Here is a 6,000-nt window from a genome sequence, read left to right on the forward strand (position 1 = left end):
TCACCACCTACTTTCTTTCATTGCTTTCCCTGCTTTTCAAACCTGTAGTTTAGTTTTCAATTAGTTCATACTTTAATCTTTATATTGAGGTTTTGGTATAAGAAATCCAATCTTTAGGAAACATATCATTTGCATAAAAAATGCAATCTTGAATTCATGATATCTCATCTATTCACATTTCAATATTCTCAAAGTTCAATTTTGTTTTAGGTGAAATCATTTGTTTTTTGCCTTTAGAGATGCCTCTGATCCACATAATCTTGAAATGTGACTTTTATTTTTTATGTTAGATTACGGTTCCACATGCTTCCTTGCGATCATGAACCATGCGATCAAAATTTGAGGCTTCAACTCCTACAAGATAGCAAACATGAAACCATATAAAGCAGAACAAAGGAAAACCATTGTCTTTATGCTGGGGAGAAAAATTGCAGGAAATGTCATCTTTGGATTATGTGCTACTTAGAGCATAAAATAGCTTGTGACAAGCATAAGGATGCTAGGAATATTGTTCAACAGCAAAAGGACTTGATTTCATCATCCCTGTAGGAAATATCACCATGTAATGCAAAACGTTTATTGGTGCAAGATCTAGAAAGTTATATCATCTCCATACAATCAACATGGAGATTTTTCCTCTTCAGGATACATTCATATAGTTGTGTTTTTCAACTCGGTAGTATGTAAAGAGTAAACTGTTTAAATTACCACCAGTATGTTTCTTAGAATAGCGATGTATGCATTTAGAACTCTATCTTCAGAATGCATGTACAACTAATCTGCTCACTTGTGTACTACAGCCGTCTCCAAATCTTGTACATAGCAATTACTGCCTATGTTGCCATCTTTCTGGGGATTGTATTGATGTACGTCTGGTATGCTCCCACATCATCCTGCAAGACCAACATCTTCATCACCTGGACATTGGTGCTGATTATAATCATAACATGGGTCTCTATCCACTCAAAAGTAAGTTTATTTTCATATCATGGCTGTATGGAATTCCATGAACTGTCAGAAACAACCTCAGGCTTTTTTGCTCCTTTTGTTTCTCCTCTTTCTTACATCTCAACTCTTGACAATAACCTGTTTGAAGCAGGTAAATGCATGCCTAATAAGCCCCGGACTTATGGGGATGTATCTAATTTTCATGTGCTGGTTTGCAGCCAGGAGGTACCATTTTTATTTTCTTTTTTTATTTTTAATTTTGCTACCATACCTTGCATAATATTGCTACACCCAATATTAACACTATATACATCATTGACATTATTTTTCATTTATTTTCTCTTTCTTTTTTAATTTAAAGTTATATGTATTGGTAATCATACAGGAGTTCCATAAATCCTTATGCATACATAATTTGAATTTTTATTCATTGAAATTTGAATGCTAGAGTATGCAACTTATCTCTCTGCAGAGGGTTCAGGGTCATTGTGTCCACCAACTTTCACAATTGATTCATGAACAGATGTTTTATCAATATCTTCTGTGTACCCAAAGTAGCCGTAGAAGCATATTTTGATAGCTTTTCATGTTCATGAAACTTTTCTCATGTCCAGTTGGAAGTCAAAGTTCCTCATAGCCAAATATTTCCTGCACTCAAGTAGAACCTCATATGCAACAATACAAATCCTTAGTCGCATATGCTAAGAAAACATCTTAATAAACACCTGTCAAAATTAGGGAGAATCAAGTAAGCAATACTGTCAAAATTAGGGAGAATCAAATATATCTCATAAGCATTGACAAAAACATAATTATTATTATCATCAGCTTTTCTTCTTGCAATCTATAATTTCTTAGCAAGCACCTACTAACTGTATAACTCCAGAAAAATAAAATAAAACAATGAATCCACAGAATCATCACCAGTACATAGCAAAGAAAATCCCTCCAACTTCCCTAGGTAAAATTGCTAATGATTTTCAGAGGGCAGATTCAATATTCAAACAAAAACATGTGAACGATAAAAAAAACAGAAATGATTAACGTAGACATTTAGGAAAGGTTAAAACATTAGAATATCAGATTCAAATTGTTCAGGTGAAATTTTTTATCGGCACTGTTCTGTTTGTTACATGGCCCAGTACTACCTTTGTCAGGTAGGCATCATGAATGCTCCAAATTGATGTCAGGCAGATGGCAGACTTTCTTTCCTAGGAGCTATATGACATAGCTTCCCTTAGTTCTCTTATTGTCTTTTTTATATTTCTACCTATATCCTCATGTGTGATGCATCTACAAGTAACGCAGTCCACTCACATCAGCAATTTTCTTCAATATTTCATGATCCTCTTTTCCATCATCAAACCCTGATCAGTGCATAGTGTGTTATTGAATCTCCAAAAGCATGGTGTTCCGTGGATGGTTCAAATCTTTGTTTTTTCTCTAATGAATACAAGTAATCTGCTTCTTAAGAATATTTTGAATGCCAAACTTAGTTACTGGTCATGATGACTTAAGAAACTCAGCCTTGATTGCGAGTTATGACAGAACATTTAGCTGTTTTGTGATCATATTCCTTATTTTGGCTTCTAACACCATTAGTTTTTGAAATTTTCATAATAAGACTTGCACCAGTTGTAAATTCTTTATATGTTTATGTAATTATTTCCAATTTCAATTCCTTTTGAAAGCTTGTGAAAGATTCCTGAAAAGCAAGCATGATCAAAGATTGCTATTGTCATGTATGAGCTACCTTCTAATGTTATCTGCCTGGAATATTAAACTGCATGCATTATTAACGGTTTCCTTACTTTTTCTGTTTGGATAATGCAAAAACTGAAGGTACTTTTATTTCAGTTTTATACGCCTCTTGGTTTCAGTCACAAGTTCTTGTATCTGACATGTGGTGACAGTGAACCACCAACATCAAATTGCTGCACCAAATCAGAGGTTGCAGGGAGTGGAGACTCACACAGGAATCTAGAAATATTGTCAGAGATCCTTATCTTTAAAATGAGTCTTTGACAATAAGCAAAGCATAAACTTTGACGATGATATCTGCATTATCACAGCAATTGTTATCCATATTATTTCTTCTTTATTCAGAAATTATCTTCTTACTTTATGGCTAAAATAAAAAACAGCAGGTGTAACGACCCCAACTTATCCTCGTGAAAAGTATAATTTTTTTTTAAAAAAATTGCGGAAACAAAACCCAAGGATCCTGGGTCTCACATATTTAACATATACCAAACCACAAGAGATAGTGCATTGAATAATAAGAGAATAAGCAGCTCTATTATTCAATAGAATAAATGTCATAATAGCAGGAATAAATAAATAGTATGTAATATAGAGCCACTATTAAAAACTTAGAACATGTCATACTAAACATGCAAGCTCCATGTAGCAAGTCACCCCATCACTCAGCTCTTGGTTCTGAAAACCATTTTTAAAATAGAGAGTAAGAATCAAAGTCCTTTGTACTAAAAAATTCAAATAGAAAGGAAAGAGAATAAACCAAATTAATGCATAATTTAACATTTTTTTTGCTTCTTTTTTCGGCGAACAAACCGACATATATTGGCGTTTTCTCATCGATTGAAAAAAAAAATTTGCATCTGATTTTTTCGAGAAAGGCCCCTTTTATATGTCCTTATAGTTAAAGTTACATTCTTGCCTCTAGTTTTTTTTTATAATTCTGGTCAAGTCCTTGAATGGTTGTATTACTTATTTATCCCTGGTCTTTTTTGTAATTATGTTCATGCCCTTGCACATATAAATTACATTTTTGCCCTTACTTTTTATGGTTCATACATGTTATATCTTGCTATTATTAAATTATTGCATTGCCCTTGAACTTTGTTGTATTTGACATCAGTCGCCCGAAATTACAGTAGAGGTCCTCAATTTTTTTGGTAATTCTAAAAAGGGACATGAACTCAACAAATATTATCCAGGATTAGTTTTTTGTTTTTTTGCAGAAAACATTTTGTATTTTTAATTATTTTTTTTGTTTCTGGATAATATTTTTTTATTGCAGTGCCCCTTTCTGAATTTTTCTAAAATTACATAAAAGTGCTTAGAAAGTGCATATTCGCTCATTCTCTCTGAAAATCAAGCAATTGATTGTCATATATATTTTTCTTTGGCACTTACATGAAATAATTATGGAGTTCATGAAATTGCTAATTATGAAAGTTATATTTCATGAGTTTATGGCTAATGTTCTTTTATTTATGTACTTGTTGAATATTGAATTTATTGTTATCATGCTTTGCCATCTTAAAATAACAAAAAATAAAAAAATGACAAGTAGGGTTTGTGCCAGGGCAAATAGATGCTTTCAGAACACACCATTCATGATCAATTCCATGCATAATCAATCAAACATGCGTGTGATCAGAATCACACAAACATCAAATAAATTTGAGACTCATGCGTATGATATGCACAATTTCAAACTGATCAAATCAAGTTCAGGTGCATGTATCATCTAAAAAAAATACATACATCAAATCTTAAATATGTACATGACTAATTTCATGCACTCAATCAACTATGCAATTTTTTTTACCTTTGCTAGTCGGATTAACATGCTAATAGCTAGGGCTGATCCATGTACATGGGTCAACTAATGCTGAAAAATATATATTTCCATCATGCTGGCTGATCCACGTATATGATTATAATCATGTACATGGGTCGACCAATGTTGAAAAATATATATTTCTAGCATGCTGTCTGATCCACGTACACGATCATAATCATGTACATGAGTCAGCTAGACCTCAAATAAACATATACCAGCTCTGCTGGCTGATCCATGTACATGTTCACATACGTGTACATGGGTCGGTCAGACCAAAGATTTACATCTAACAGCCTGTTGGCTGATCCATGTACATGTTTAAAAACATGTACATAGGTCGGCCAAACCTATTTACACTCATGGACAACATGCTGGCTTATCAATGTACATGATCAAAATCATGGACATGGGTCGACCAGACCTGTGTACACAACTGTATATGCTGGTCTGCATATTTATATATGCTAAACTCGATAAAAATTGAAGATAAACATATGCACATACATGAGCATATGTCACGATAGATCTGATCCAAAATAAACATATGATTCAACAGATCTGAATCAAAATAAAATAAATGTGTTTCGGCAGGTCTGAACCAAAATAATACATACATGTGTTCGGCATATCTGATTCAGAACAACATATACATGTGTTCGGCAGATCTGATCTAGAACCACATATACATGTGTTCGACAGATTTGATCCAATTAAAATATGCATATACTCGACAGGTCTGAACCAAATCTGCATGAGCACATACTTGGCATGTAAGACTCGCAAATTTTCTAAGAAAAACTTAATACATGATGGAATTTCAAAAGATATTTATGTTGAACTATGTATACATATATGTAGGTACATGTATATACATATGTGTGCATATTCACACGTATAAATATATATATACATTGCAACGAATACTTAATTCCTAAGTTTTATTTAATTGCATAAAAAAAATTTGATGAAGACTTTTTGAAAAATGATGATTTTTATCGTTCAAGTTAGTTCGAGACTTGCAACTTAGGACCCGTAAGGCAATTTCGAACCTTCCATGCACGTCAGAACCTTGGCACAATTTAGATGCTTAATTAAGAAGAAAACTTCGAATGTCTTCTTGAGTGAAGCTTTCTTGAAGTCTCGAAAGAGAAATTGGCTAAGCATAGCACGACAGGAGCACTCGAAGTGCAACCCACGTCGACGGGACGACCCTAAGTTGGCGCGCCTAGGCTCGCAGGAGGGTGGCCAGGGGCAGCCGTGTAATATAGCCAAGAAGTAGGCAAAGACGTCCAAATGGGTTGGTTAGTGGCATTTTTGAAAATGATTTCAAAAAATTTCAAACGTTATATTATGGTTGGGCATTGGGGATGCCATTCCGATGAATTACGGAGGTGCCACACCCTAGAAGGGCGTGAGCCTCATCCTGTCCGTTCATTGTTGGAGGTTGAATCTCAATCCTC

At 34.0% G+C, this 6,000-nt stretch overlaps 1 protein-coding gene across 3 annotated transcripts in view; it reads left to right on the forward strand.

Annotated features, from left to right (window-relative positions):
* The window catches only part of LOC149828508 (pentatricopeptide repeat-containing protein At2g33680-like), a 45,414-nt gene extending 40,333 nt beyond the window's left edge, over nt 1-5,081 (forward strand). For 2 of the 3 annotated variants that reach the window (XM_090016868.1, XM_090016867.1), the window contains 2 exons: nt 801-969; nt 1,100-5,081. The gene's annotated coding sequence lies outside the window, so the exon portion shown is untranslated. Of the gene's footprint in view, nt 1-800 lie in introns of all 3 variants that reach the window. The other variant, XM_090016866.1, reaches the window with a different exon arrangement.
* Nucleotides 5,082-6,000: the final 919 nt, after the last annotated feature.

Source organism: Nuphar pumila, chromosome 9 (genome assembly GCF_984573655.1).
Source record: "Nuphar pumila chromosome 9, dmNupPumi1.hap1.1, whole genome shotgun sequence".
Taxonomy (NCBI): domain Eukaryota; kingdom Viridiplantae; phylum Streptophyta; class Magnoliopsida; order Nymphaeales; family Nymphaeaceae; genus Nuphar; species Nuphar pumila.